Genomic DNA, 14,567 nt, shown 5'->3' with positions numbered 1-14,567 from the left:
TGAGCAGTGGGGCACTCACGCCCCACCCTACACCCCCCTCACTAACAGCGTTGACACCCACTGAACCTAGCAAAAGAAAAGAGGCAAAGTGAACAGCAGCTGGCACAGCCCTCCTGGGGAGAGAGGGCAACTATACCCACTCCAGAACTGGGAGCCTACCAAGCAGGGGAAAGACCTTTCAGCATAAACACCACAGGAGACCAAATCCTGGCCCAGTCCGGTCCCCTCTCCCTTACCCCTCCTGCTTTAACAAGAACACCACATCAGAATGGCCACCCTGGGTCAGACCAAGGGTCCATCTAGCCCAATCTCCTGTCTTCTGACAGTGCCCAATGCCAGGTGCTTCAGAGGGAATGAACAGAACAGGGCAATAGTGGAGTGATCCTTCCCCTGTTATCCACTCCCAGCATCTGGCAGTCAGAGGTTCAGGGACACCCAGAACGTGGGCTTGCATCCCAGCCCATCCTGGCTAATGGGCATTGCTAGACCTATCCTCCATGAACTGATCTAATTCTCTGTGTGCAGGAGTCCTGGCTGCCAGTTCCCTGCTCTTACCACTAGACTACACTCTCTGCCTACGGCTGGGAATAGCGCCCAGGAGTCCTGGCTAGACCATCCTGCTGTAACAGGTTATAATGCTCATGCGCCAGCTCTGCCCAGTGCCTGCCTTTGGAGAGAACCCCGATTCCCATTTGCTCTGCCTGGCCTGACCAGATCCTCTGGGGGTGCTAGGCTGGGCCGTCAGGCTGCAATCCCAGCCCATCTCTGCAAGCCCATCCCGCCTGCACTAGGAGGAGACCCAGCCTTATCGTGGACAGGCAGCGCTAATGACTCAAGAGTAGGGAGTCGGTATCTCCCGCCTCATCTTGTAAGTGCTCCAGTGCTGTAATAGACCGAGAGCTCGGAGACTGACCTCCTCTCAGCAGCCAGCAAGGAGACAGAGACGCCTCTGCCAGCAATTCTTCCTAGGCACTGCTGGCAAGGGGGGAGAATGATGGGGGCGGGGGGGGGGGTTAATGACCAGTGATAAGCAGAGACTGTCAATCTGCTGCATTCCCTGGGATGTGAGAGATGGACCCTGCCCCCAATGACATTGGTGTGAAGCCATCAGAGTCCCTGCACTGACACCGGCGTCTCCCAGATCCCCACCCCCCAGGGCCCACTTTGGCCTGCTGGGCTCTCGCTTTCTTCCTGCTGCAGATCACACAGAGAAATGCCGTCCCTCAGCAATAGAGCTCGCTGTAACAGAGCGACCCTCCGCAAACTGAGGCGCTGGCCTTAGCCTCAGCCCCACACCGGCGGCTGGCATATAGGGCTGGCACAATCTCACCCACCTTCATCTGCGCCCGCTTACTCCTGTCGCCTTTTTCTCATTCCTGCCCTTGTCTCACTCCCCAGCCTCTCTTTTCTGTCCCATTCTGGCCTGCTCTTGGCCCCGCTTCCAGCTGCATGCTCAGAGCAGCTCGTTCTCATCTTCTCCCCTGGCGCTGACACGCTCAGCACGCCCGGTACTGACACACTTCACTTTGGCGCAGTGGGTTCATCCCATAACTGTGCACTCCTGGCAGGGGATGGGGCGTCCTTCCGCAGCAACACAGCAGATGGTGCCATTGGCCTAAGGGTCCCTCTGCTCTCGGCGAGCAGGGCTGGCCACACGCACCAACCGGGGGTACACGGAGGGTCCCAGGGAACGGGCTGCTTGAATCCAGGGTTTGGATGTGGCCCATTGTAGGGTGACTGGGATCAAAGTGCTGGGGTGTTCGGAGCTGGCCCATCTTACCCATGAAAGGACACCCCTGAATCCACCCCTTCCGCACACCACAAGCAGGCAGCCAGAAAGTTTGTTTGAGTGCCAGTCAAGCAGCGCTCTCCAGGGACCCTGCAGGCGGCAGGTGCCCGCTGTGTAATCGCCCCCACCCCACCCCTGCCACATGCGCTATTGGGATCATGGGCACTGTACAGCAAACTAGCATGAGCACAGGTGCTCCAGATCCTCTCTGGGGCTTCAAGCCCAGCCCAGGGCGTTCGCATGGGACAGACAGGCCAGAGACCAGGTGGGAAATGTTCTTGTCTCACTTCCCTCCTTGGCTCACCAGCATCCCCTGGGATCCCTAGCCCCAGGTCTTGCCTGAGGGAAAACCCTGAATTGTAGCCTTGAAACAATAGATACCAGCCCTACACCATCACCTCTGCATATGTTTTGCTTTACCCTAACCAGTGCTCGGGAGCCTCCCCTGCCAGGACCAACCCGGGGATGGAGCCCCGTCCTGGCTGGAACCTTGAAATTACCCCTAGGTCTCGCCTGCTCCACAGAAGCACCCAGAGGCGAGGGTCCCTCCGCCAAGCCCACCGCGCACTAGGCTCTCCAGTACCAGGGCTTCATTGGTAATGAAAGAGGGGCTGGGGCTCAAGCAATTTTTATACTTTCATAACTGATGCAGCAAGCCCAGCGGCGCCGGGGCTCTGCCCTGCCAGTGCCCCGCATAGAGGTGCCCGGGCTCAAACCATGCACCGTGCAGTACCCCCCTGTGCAAACCAGGCTCCCCCCCAGAGTCAGCCCGCGGGCCCAGGAGCCCACTCCCTGCCCAGAGAGCAAACAAACAAACAAACAAACTTCAGCGAGCTCTTTCCCTGCGCCCCCAGCCCACCCAACTGCTCCAGAGGCGCAAAGCCAGGGGCGGGGAGCGGCTCGGAGCGGCGCTGCCACAAAGCCACAAAACTCACCCGCGTGCTGGAGCGGAGCCGGTCCCCACCGCGCGCGCAGGACCAGGACCAGGGCACACCGAGCCTGGGCTCCAGCAGCACAAGCCCTAAATGCTGCAGTGAGCCGCGCTACCCACCAGCCCTCCGGGGCTCCCGTGCGGCGTAGGAGCGCAGCGCTCCCACCTCATTGGCTGAGGTGCTGCTCACTAGGCTAAAGCATCTGCATTAATTGAGAAGGGTCGGAAGGGGGGGGCTGCTCCCCTCCCTCAGCTCCTCCCCACCACGGTGCGGCGGATCCGCCAGCCGCTCCCCTCCATCCCAACTCCTGCCCAAGTGTCCCCCGCGCCAGCTGGACTTTGCTGAGCTTTGCAGGGGGAGGCTGCGCGCAGCGGCCAGGCAGCTGCAGCGCCTGGGGAGGGCGGGCAGAGCAGAGCAGAGAGCACAGCGGGAGGAGAGGGGGTTTGCGCAGCAGTTCATTGCGCTGGCAGGAGCGGCGAAGAGGGGAAGGCAACTTCAGGCGGAGCCAGGGCTCGCTCCAAGGTCAAGCTCTGAGGCTCGCTAGCCTGGCTCCCGGCCCTGCGCAGTCACGGGCTCCGAGCCAGGCGACCCGCCCCCCCCCCCCCCGGGCAGAGGCAAAGGCCCGGATCGAGGCCCCCTTGCAGGGATCTGGCTCCGCTCCGGAGTCGCAACCCCCTTCCCTTTGGAAGGCCCCTCTTTGGGGCTGGCGAGTTGTGGCTTCGGCTTCCCCTTGCCCGGACCCAGGCTGAGCTGCAATGCAGAGCCGGGGGCGGGGAGGGGGGGCGCTGGAGGCCAGGGAGCACTGCCTAGCAGTGGGGCAGGACTCCTGGGTTCTTTCCCTGGCTGTGCCACTGGCCTGCCGGAAGAAGTTGGCCAAGTTGCTTTTCTGTGTATCAGCGTCTCACTCTGTGACATGGGGACAATAACACCTGTCCTGTCTCCCTGGCGGGCTGGGGTGAGGGGATGGAAGGATGAGGCTTACTTCAGGAATGTCTGGAATGGGCTTTGAGATCCTCGGAGGGAGAAGGGACAAAACTATTACTCGGTATTAGTAAACTACAGCCAGATGCCCTCTGCCCCTGTCTAGGGATTGTTCATGTATCGGTTAAAGACCTCAATTTATACAGGAATGTAATATACTCTTGGATGAGTTGTCAGCTGTGGGCTTGAACCTGGGACAGCTGTATCACTCCTGCTGGAGCTACTAAACCCAGCTCCTATAACTCAAAGCCTGTAGCTGCCTCATAAACCACCATACATGGAATTGAGTCTCTCCCAGGGTTTGTAGCCATTAGAGGGAGACAGAGACACTCTGTTAGCACAGGTTACGGTACTATAACATTGCTGCCCCTCTGTGGCATTTACTTAGGCCTTGCAGGTCAGCTACCAGTAGAGAGGAAATCAGTGACACAAAGTCTGAGTGTAACTTGTTTTAATTACATGTAAACACTCGTCCTGGAATGGAAGGAGGTCAAACAGCATGCAGACAATCCGTTTTTCCAGGAATCTCAGCCCAACAGCCTTGTCGCATTCCCAGGGAGCAGTCCCAGAGTTGACTCAGGCTAGAGAGAATAAGGTAGAGAGCAAATTCTCCTGCTCCTTACAACAGCTCCCCTAAAGAAGGCCAGCAATAAAAACTAACATCAATACAGCATTTCTTCAGAGACTAAAAACTTGCTCCCACGCTAGGAAAAAGAACTTGTAAGATTATTTGTAACAGCGCCATCTGGTGGCTCCTGCTATGACAATGTAAGATACTTGACTCTACTCTAGCCCCTTTTACCAGAGGATCCCAAAACACTTTGGTACCAAAGTAACCCTCCTCTCAACCCCCCTGAGGGCAGAAAAGAGGAGAATCTCTGTGTCTGATCAGCAGCTCTTCTCTCAGTAAAATATGCTCTTGTGACCCAGGCATGGGCAACCCCCCTGTTCCCGCATCATGTCCCATGGTCCTCAATGCAGGATCAGAGCCTGGGACTTTATGTGATCTAATGGCACTGCTGTGCCCAGCATGACTGCTGGGATGGGCAACAGAGGCTATACTGCGGCCACCTATCCAGCTGTGCTTCTGCAAGCAGAACACCCTGTCAAGCCAGTGGAAATTTTGCCTGCAAGATCCATCCCCCGCTTGCAAAGTGCTTGGAGTTCCTTAAGAAACTACTTACTCGAGTATCTCAGAACATGGCAGTAATGCTACTGGATGCAGTAACACTTGGGCAAAATGACGGCATAGTACACTCAGTGGTGAGCTGGAGCCGGTTCACACCGGTTCGCGGGAACCGGTTGTTAAATTTAGAAGCCCTTTTAGAACCCGTTGTCCCGCGCGGGAGCAGGGAGGGGGTTGGATAGAGGGCAGGGGAGTTCGGGGGGGTGATCTGGGGTGGGGGGGTGGATAGGGGTCGGGGCGATCAGAGGGTGGGGAACAGGGGGATTGAATGGGGCCAAGGGTCCCGGGGTGGGGGGGCAGTCAGGAAGGAGCAGGGGTTGGATAGGACGATGGGAGGCAGTCAGGGGCAGGGGCTCCAGGGGCAGTCAGGGGACAGAGAGAAGGGGTGGTTGGATGGGGCAGTGGTCCCGGGGGGCCATCAGGAATGAGAGGAGGGGTTGGATGGGGCAGCGGGGGGCAGTCAGGGGACAGGGAAGGGGGGGGGATGGGGCAGAGGTCCCGGGGGCGGGGGCGGGCCACGGCCCCCTCATTGGGTGAGGAGGGAAGCGGTTGTTAAGATTTTGGCAGCTCATCACGGAGTATACTAGCAGCTAGCCTATCGAGGGATAGAGCCAAAGCTATGGTGCACATTCTCCTTCAGAAGCAGTTTCTAATCACGCTAGGTGAAATTTGCCCCTGTGCAGAGGGTCAGCGTGAAGCTAGGCACCACTTAAGTTCCACTAATGCCATTCAAGTGGCAGCTGGGCTTTGGGCTGACTCTCTGCAGAGGGGAGAATTTCACCCATTGTCTGGCAGCGACTTTCCCCATCGGAGCTATGGGGCGTCGCAGCTAGACCTGGTCAGCCATGAACACTTGGATGAGAACTGGTTTAGAAATGGAAATTTTCAACCGAAAAACATCCATTTGGGGAGCAAATGTTCAGGTTTACATAAAAAAAAATCAATCAAGTTAAATTTTCTCCATTTTCAATTGATTCTCTCCCAGGGTTTGTCTGTCTTTTCCAAGGAACATTTCTAATGAAAATTCTGACCTTTGAATGTTGATTTTTGTCACAATTTTTCATGGGGGGAAAAAAAAAGAAGAATCATTTCCCCTCCAGCTCTGATTGGACAGAAAGCTTTTGTGGGCACAAGGATGGGCACATTACATTATCCAGGGCATCCCCCAACTTATTCCTAAGCAGACCTTTAACCCATCCCTACCATCATGGGTTTTGCTTAGTCCATATATATTATATCGGCAAATATTCCAGCGATGTCTGATCTTTGTTTGTTTGTATTTTTAAAACAGTGTCAGACTCATTACGATCCCTCTATCTCAGAGGTTCTCAAACTTCATTGCACCCTGACCCCCTTCTGACAACAAAAGTTACTACATGACCCCAGGACGGAGGACCGAAGCCCGAGTCCACTCCAGCCCCACTGGTGCAGGGCAGGCATATAACCTTAGCCCCCTTTCCCAGAGCTGAAGCACTCGGGCTTCAGCCCCCTGCAGTGGGGCTTGGGCTTTGGCTTCAGCCTCAGCCCTAGGCACCAGTGAGTCTAACACCAGCCTTGGTGACCCCACTTTGGGGTCCCGACGCACAGTTTGAGAACCCCTGCTCTATCTGTAAAGCCAAGTTCGTGCCTTGAAATCAACTCTACAGGCCTCAGGTGGAAAGAAATATTCTAATTAATAGAGATAAAGATCTAGACTAGGAGTCAGGAGATTCAGGCCCTATTCCCAGACTTTGTGTGAACTTGGGTTAGGCCCAGACCCTGATAGGTATATAGACACCCAACTCCCTTTGAAATCAGTGGGAGTTAGGTACCTAAGTACCTTTGAGGATCTGAGCCTTAGTCCCTTCCCAGCTCAGTGCCTTAGTTTCCCCCCCTAAACAATTGGGCTAATGCTCCTTGTAAAGGGCTTTGAGATCAGTGGGTGAAGAGCTAAGTACCATGATTATTTCTATAACTCAGAACATCATGGCTTTAAAGTCCAATACCTCACCAGCTTCCTCCCTGAGCTAGAAGCCAGGGAGGTGTCTCATGGGCAAGGAAGACCCCAGCTTCTCGCTGCTTGGAAATAGCTCCTGCTTCTGGCCTCGAGAGGTCACGTGGGATCAGACATTAGACTTGTCACTGGGATGGAATGGGAGATTGTCCCTCTTGGGCCTCGGCTCAGTGTAATCTTGGAAAGAGGGGAAATTTCACATTTGGGGGAGAAATAAACTTTTCTGCCTGGCATGGGAGGAAGTTGATTTAACAAAGCAAAATGGCAGCTGTTTGGAGTAGGGAGTGTACAGGCAAAGAGGTCCCATACTCATATGATCACCCCCTCTTACAGATCCATATATACAGCCCCTTTATCCCAAAGGATATCAAAATGCTTTCCAAATGCAGCCAGCACTGGGGTGGAAGGCAGCAGCCAGAAAGCCCCAGCCTGGGGAGGAGGACAAATGTGGGCCGAGGGTATTAGGTGCTAGCATAGGCGTGCACACGGGGTGTGCTGGGTGTGCCCAGGCACACCCTAAAGCAGGGGTGGGCAAATGGCTCCACTCCCCGGCGCGGCAAGCTGCGGGGTCCACGCTCCCAGACAGGAGCGCCCAGCCGAGCGCAGAAAGACGCCAGGCCCTCCCCCGCCTTCCTTCCTCCCCTGGAGCCATGCCGCCGCCTGCACACCACTCCGGCAGCCGGGGCTGCTCAGGGAGTCAGACACGCTCCCCCCCTCCCCTGGACCCATGCCGCCGCGCGTAGTGCTCTGGGTCTCTGGAGGGGGTGGTCAGGGGACAAGTAGCTGGGGGGGTTGGATGAGTCAGGAGTTCTGGGGGGAAGCTGTCAGGAAGCAGGGGTGTGGAGAGGGATTGGGGGAGGCAGGGAGCCGGAGGGGTTGTATGGGTTGGGAGTTCTGGGGGTCCTGTCAGGGGGTGGGAAGCAGTTGAATAGGCGTGGGAGTCCCAGGAGTCTGTCTGGGGGCGGGGGGATATGGGTCAGGGCAGTCAGGGGACAGGTAGGGGGTAAGGTCCTAGGGGGGCAGTCAGGGGACAAGGAGCAGGGAGGCTTAGGTAGGGGGTGGAGTCCTGGGGGGCAGTTAGGGGCAGGGTCCCAGGAGGGGGTAGTCGGAGGACAAGGAGCAGGGGGGGTTGGGGTTCTGAGGGGGGAAGTCAGGAGGCAGGAAGTAGGAGGGAATGGATGGGGGTGCAACTAGGGCAGGGCAGGGGCGTGTCTAGGGCATGGCTCCCTGGGTGGACACCCTAATGAAATGGGCTGTGCACGCCTATGGGTGCTAGCCAGAAGCTGCCCTGGAATCTTTCATGTCTATCAGAGCAGGGAGGACATTGGGTTTGTAAAGGCTACTCTGAAAGACGCACACAGAGTAAAGTGAATAAGCATCAATGGCTGAGAACCTCAGCTGGGGTAAATCAACCTAGTTCCGTGGGTGTGTGTGACGGGGGGGGGGGTGAGCTAACCCTGATAGAAGTCACACCCTTTAGTTTATCCCAAGGGGTGTAGGGATTTCTGAGCTGGGGCTTGTCCCTCACTAAGGGACAGCCTGATGCCTCCGGTCGGGCTGCAGCCCATTGATTTAGCAGATCTAATGTACTGATACCTTCCTGCATGTGCGCAAACCAGGCCAGTCACCATGGCAGGTTTCTCCAGTGGCCTACTCCCAAGCCTCTTGCTCCCAAGCAGAGCTAGGCGGGGGGTAGAAAATCCATTTCATGACGGATTTCGAGCTTTAAAACATTGGCTGCATTTCGAATCAGAACAAAGCCCCCAACTTTCCAAATTCGACATGGAAGATCATTATAAAAAACAATTCATTTTGGATCAGCTGACATGTTTTTCTTTGATTTTGACTTTTTAAAAATTCTATCTTCTACTAGAACAATGCAATATATAAACTCTAAATAAAAATAATTCAAAACAAAAAGTCAAAAGGGTTCATTCTGAAATGTCCAAATGGTATTGTCGGGACTCACCCCCACCCCCAGTTTTTCTCCAAAATGAAGATTTGGTGAAACTGACACGAGTTCCCAAGGCATTTCGATACCAACAGAACTGCATTGTCCAACAGAAAACTGTTCAGTCCAGTTTTTCTTAGCTCTGTGGCTGGCAGAAGGCTGCACCTGCCACCTCTGGCTTGCAAATGATGGGTGAGTGGCAGGTCAGCAATGCAGCCAGGGCTCACCCTGAAAAATACTGGCAGCCTGCTTCAGTTCTGGCTGCCTTCTCTCCACAATGATTTGTCCTTGCTCGATCAGAATCTCAGCAGCTGGACTTACCTTTCCCTTCACTCTAGCACAGGGGTAGGCAACCTATGGCACGCATGCTGAAGGTGGCACGTGAGCTGATTTTCAGTGGCACTCACACTGCCCGGGTCCTGGTCACCGGTCCGGGGGGGCTCTGCATTTTAATTTAATTTTAAATGAAGCTTCTTAAACATTTTAAAAACCTTATTTACTTTACATACAACAATAGTTTAGTTCTATATTATAGACTTATAGAAAGAGCCCTTCTAAAAACATTAAAATGTATTACTGGCACGCGAAATCTTAAAGCAGAGTGAATAAATGAAGACTCGGCACACCACTTCTGAAAGGTTGCCGACCCCTGCTCTAGCACTCTGCTCTGGTTTTACAGCCCACATGCCACTCCCCACTGCTCTCCCTCCCCTCCCCCCCGGCTAAATCAGAAAGTCTCCTACTTCTTGTTTAAGTCAAATGTTCTTCATACTCTTTATCTGCCCAATCTTTGCAACAAACTCATGGGCATGTGAACAGATACTATGGGAGCAGCTAACTCACATGCACACAATTAGTCTCTTATGCTGCAAAAACACAAGCCTCCAGCACTCAGGCGAGAGCAGATTTGCCATCCAGGGCTGGTACCATTACATCTCACCCTCAGGGAGGCTCCAGTGACTAGAGAGTGAAGGAAATACAGACACTCCAGCAAGGTCCGATTCCACCCAGCAGGCAGCAGCGTCTCTCTCTCCAACACACACACATGGTCAGTGTGACTATTATGGCATGGGAAGTGTCCACCAGACAATCTATATATTCAAATGTCATCCACACTAAAGTTTGGGACCCCCTCTCCCTTGCATATTGGTGAGAGAACACGTCCCTGGGTGGGTCATGGATGGGGCTTTCTGAACTACAGAACATAAGCGTGGGCTTTAGAGAGAGACAGAGAGACACGGGGTTACACTTAGACCGGCTAAGTGCTCTCACTGAGATCAAGGTGCAGCAGATTTATCACTAACTCAAATAGCACCATAGAAAGAGCAAATACTGTGGAAGTCTGAATTTCTAATTAATGGCCCTTAATAGGGGAATATGAATCCTTTTTATAATGCAGCCAACTAATCTCCCAGCAATAGCAAGCTAGTTCAAACAGGCATCTCTTGGCCTCAGCTTCTTCCATACGCTCATGAGAAATAAGGTTAGAAAATGTCAAGCTGCCTTGTTTTAGGCTGTTAAGAGATTCTGTACTGCACTCAGTGTCGATGTGAAATACACTGCACTGCTGGCATTCGTTTGGATGGTCTCTTCATTCCTGAGAGTGCATATGTGACAGTGGCAAAGTATGGGCCACCCACATCCCCCTCAAATGGCTGGTGCACTGGAGGATAACAGCCTCCTACTGCTATCCAGTAATGAAACTGCTCTTTTAGCTCAAGTGGCAGACCTTAAACAAGTGCCTAACTTTAAGCATTTCAGTGGGATTACTTTTGTGCTTAAAGTCAGGCACATATTGTTGGATCAGTCTTGGTGACTAGTAACAGCCAAAGCAACTGTTTGCGGGCTCGCCGTCCATTAGAAGTTACCCAGCCAAATGATACAGTGAATTCATCTGAATAATAAATAGAGTCACAGAAATAAAGCTTGATTTTCCTGGGAGATAAAAGGACAGCAGGCTGATGGAGCATTATGCCCGGGGAATAATATTCAATTCACTCTACTCCATGGCAGTCTTTGTTGTGATGCCGGGCTGGGTTTTGTGTCAGAAGAGAACAGGATTCGAGGTCCCAATCCAGCAAAGCATTTACGTATCCCCGCTAATATTTCAGCACTATAGCCTGGACAGCTTTGAGCCACCGCAGGGCAAAACTGGAGTAACTCCACTGATGTCAGTGTCATTACCGCAGTGTAAATGAGAGAAGAACTGAAGCCGCAGGGAATAACATTCATCCCGTTTCTGACCCCGGCGCAAACCCACTGACTTTGCCAGAGTGGCCCTGAGGTAAATGACAATAGAGTTTAACCCATAGCCTTCAACAAAGCTCTCAGCCCAGCCTGTAAGAGCTGCCATGTAGCATCAGCCTGCATCCTGACTCTATCCAGGGCTGGATAGAGGAGGGGGACAGCACCCGGGGGGTACAGCACCCAAGCAGCAGCCACTGCAGTTTGATCTTGGGGTCGTCTGAGTGCCCGGCCCAGAGACCCCCGTCCAGCACCTAGGATCCAGGTCACAGCTCCCATCGGTGCAGAGTGGCTGGCGTCTCTGGGAGAGACGAACAGGGGCTTCCACGTTCTCCCAGCCCCATCGCCATAGGCCCAGCTCAGCCCACATCATTTGCCATCTCTCCTCCGCCCCCTACACGAGCAGCGAGCTTGGCTCCTGTCTGGCCACAGCTATGCAGCTGTTTAGCAATCCCACTCCACTTCCCCAATGCACCTGGCTCCAGCAGACTCCCATGAGCAGGGGGGTCTCCAAACACTGGTGCAGAGGACACAGGTTTCCTCAGAACATGCACATGTAAAGCACACACGTCTCAGCTCCATGGGCGCTTTGATATAGAGTAGGCAAGTGAAGCTGGTACCATGCTGCAAGAACCCATAGAATAGGGACAGAGCAACACCCCCCCACCCTTGGCTTTCACTACTGATGCATTCAGCCCTTAATGAGACTTGAATTATTGCAGTCTTGGGGCAGCCTGAGCTGTGGCACAGACCCAGCGCCACCCAGCAAATGGGGAACTCCAGCACCAGAACCCCGGCCAGCACCTCCATTAGGGCTGAGCCGTCTGGGGTCAGGGAGCGACAGCCTGTTCCAGACAGAGTCTGAGGGGGCTGATTCATTGCCCTCCACGCACCGTCCTTGCAGACAGCCAGGGTGGATGTCTGCCCTGGCTGTAATGAAACGGGTGCTGTCCCGTTAGTGAAATTGAAACACAGATTCATTGCTCCCTTTGCTGCTGCTGCAGCAGAGCCAAGGGACCTTTCCGCCGCCCAACTGAGGTTGCTTCAGCTCAAGCCAACGGTGAGCGATAAACAACCCTGATCTAGCCACCAGGCAGAGGGAGACAGGGCTGTTTTTTTCCCCGTGCGGCCGGGAGCAAAAGGACTTAGCTGTCCTCAGTCTTCCACTGCCCAGCGCTTTAGAGCTGTTCTTCGTTCTGCAGCAGACACTTAACTCAGCTTCCCCATACAGGAAGTCAGAGAACTGGCTTTGTCTTTGGGTGAGACGAGGACCCACTAGTGTTCATGCCACTATCACAAGGGAAGGGGTGATAATATTTTATAGCAGCTCCCAATATTCCTTCAGCGCGGTCATCCAGACACTAGATTCAGCTGGGCTTCTTGCCTTCTATTACTTCCAACTGATACGGTGCACTGTTAAACCGGTGCCATGTTCCTCCCCAGAGGCAGCTGCATTTCAGCAGTCCCCGCCTGGTGCTTGTCCATGAGCTTGCCAAGTGTTTTGGCAACGTGCCAACTGAACAGGGCTCTGGGACAGAGGATGAGCTGATATTGTACCTGACCACTCAGGGAGTCCCTGCGGGTGTAGAGCTGTCCGGAATTCCTTCCCATGACGGCACAGTCCAGACCCAGATGTAGGGAGAGCTTGTGCAGTGACACTGGTCAGCACAGGCTGTGTGTCAGGCTGGGAGCTGGAGAGACAGAATGATGCACAGAGTGTCTGTAACCAGCAGCCTCAGTGAAGAATCCCTGGCTGGGCTGTAAAGGAGTGACAATCCCATCACAGACACACCACAGCCAGCGGTGGAACAGCCAGACCCAGAAAGGAGCCTTGCTAGCAGGCTAGGTTTAGCATCAGCTTGGAGCAAGCCCTACAGACACTTCCACTCCTTAGGCCCCATTGGCTCCCGCCCAGGGCCAGTGCAACCATTTAGGGGGACAGTGGAGCGCGGGGAGGGCCGCCTGCAGCAAGGGGGGGGCGGCACGTAGGGGAACTCCCCTCCCAGCTCACCCCTGCCCTGCCTCCTCCCCGAGCACGCCGTGGCTGCTTCACTTCTCCTACCTCCCAGGCTTGTGGTGCCTAAGCTGATTGGCGCCGCAAGCCTGGGAGGCGGGAGAAGTGAAGCAGCCACCGCGTGCTCGGGGAGGAGGCGGGGCAGGGATGAGCTGGGGCGGGGGGTGCCTCAGGGTGGGAGCTGCCGCGGGGGGGGGGAGCTCCCCACCTACAGGTGCCGCCCTAAGGGGGCACCTCAGGGCGGAGGGGGGAAGCTGCCGCGGGGGGGGCGCCTCAGGGCGGGGGCTCGTGGATGGGGGGGCACAAGGTGGAAGTTTCGCCTAGGGCGCGAAACATCCTTCCACCCGCCCTGCTCCCGCCCCATAAATGCTGATACCCGTCTGGCCACAAAGAATTCCCTGGGGCTGGCTGAAAGAGGGGGGTGAATCCTGGAGGTACAGAGCCTAACACCTAAATACCCCTGAGGAACTGGGCCAAAGTCTTCATTGCAGAATTATGAAAGTGGAGGGCAGCCTGGTACAGGGGTCTCCACACCTACCCTGGTCCCTGGACCATTCGTACTCATTCAACCTCCCCTCCCCCCCCAGGGAGTTAGCCCATACTTAACACGTTACTTGGCCTGATTTTCCCCAAGTGCCGAATGCCCCCCAGCTCCTAGCGAAACGGGGGCCAGTTGAAATGGCTAGTGCAGTCTCAGTCTAGTCTCTAATTCTGGCTCTTTCTCCATCCGTGTACAATGGGAGAACGGTCCCTCTACTCTATGGTCCAACTTGAAACTGCAACAGGCGTACACCAGGCCCCCTCCCCTCCAGCTGCTGTAGATCTGCTTAGCAGCCGGCTACGGGCACATGCCTTAGGCACTTCTGAAAATCTCACCTGGCACCCACGGTAACCTACTGGATTTAGAGTCCTATGAAGATGAGACCTTTGTAGCTTCAATATCACACGCCAGACTGTAGGTGGTGCTAAAGACAAAGGGCCAAATCCTCAGCTGGAGTCAGAGCCGGCTCCAGCATTTCTGCCGCCCAAGCAAAAAAAAAGCCGCGATCGGCGGCGGCAGTTCAGCGGCAGGTCCTTTGTTCCTAGGAGTGAGGGACCTGCCGCCCCCGAATTGCCGCAGGTGCCGCCCCCTCCCTTGGCCGCCCCAAGCACCTGCGTGTTAAGCTGGTGCCTGGAGCCGGCCGTGGCTGGAGTAAATCAGCATGGCTCTATCATTGTCACTGAGGCTGTGTCAACTCAGGATCTGGCCCAATGTTTTTTTCTACACCAGTTGCCACTTGCCACATGGCCTGTGATCAGCTGCTGCAGGGACCTTTCCTCCTCCATGTGCATCAGCTGCGCTTTAAGGCAACCAAACCCAGCTACAAGCCTCTTCCTTTTTGATCTGGTCACAGTTTCTGTCTGCCTTGCTCAGGGACTCCAAACCAAACACACCGAGCTGCTCTTTCTGCATGTGACACGTCGTGGGCCTGAGCGC

At 54.9% G+C, this 14,567-nt stretch overlaps 1 protein-coding gene across 1 annotated transcript in view; it reads right to left on the bottom strand.

The window, feature by feature from the left end:
- SYT2 (synaptotagmin 2) overlaps window positions 1-2,791 on the bottom strand; it is a 197,784-nt gene extending 194,993 nt beyond the window's left edge. The window contains exon 1 of the mRNA XM_054024662.1: window positions 2,725-2,791. The gene's annotated coding sequence lies outside the window, so the exon portion shown is untranslated. The remainder of the gene's footprint in view (window positions 1-2,724) is intronic.
- Between the last annotated feature and the right edge of the window lie 11,776 nt (window positions 2,792-14,567).

This window comes from Malaclemys terrapin, chromosome 4 (assembly GCF_027887155.1).
Source record: "Malaclemys terrapin pileata isolate rMalTer1 chromosome 4, rMalTer1.hap1, whole genome shotgun sequence".
In the NCBI taxonomy this organism is placed as follows: domain Eukaryota; kingdom Metazoa; phylum Chordata; order Testudines; family Emydidae; genus Malaclemys; species Malaclemys terrapin.
Note: the sequence above shows the minus strand (reverse complement) of the source record. Positions and strands in the feature narration are given on the sequence as shown.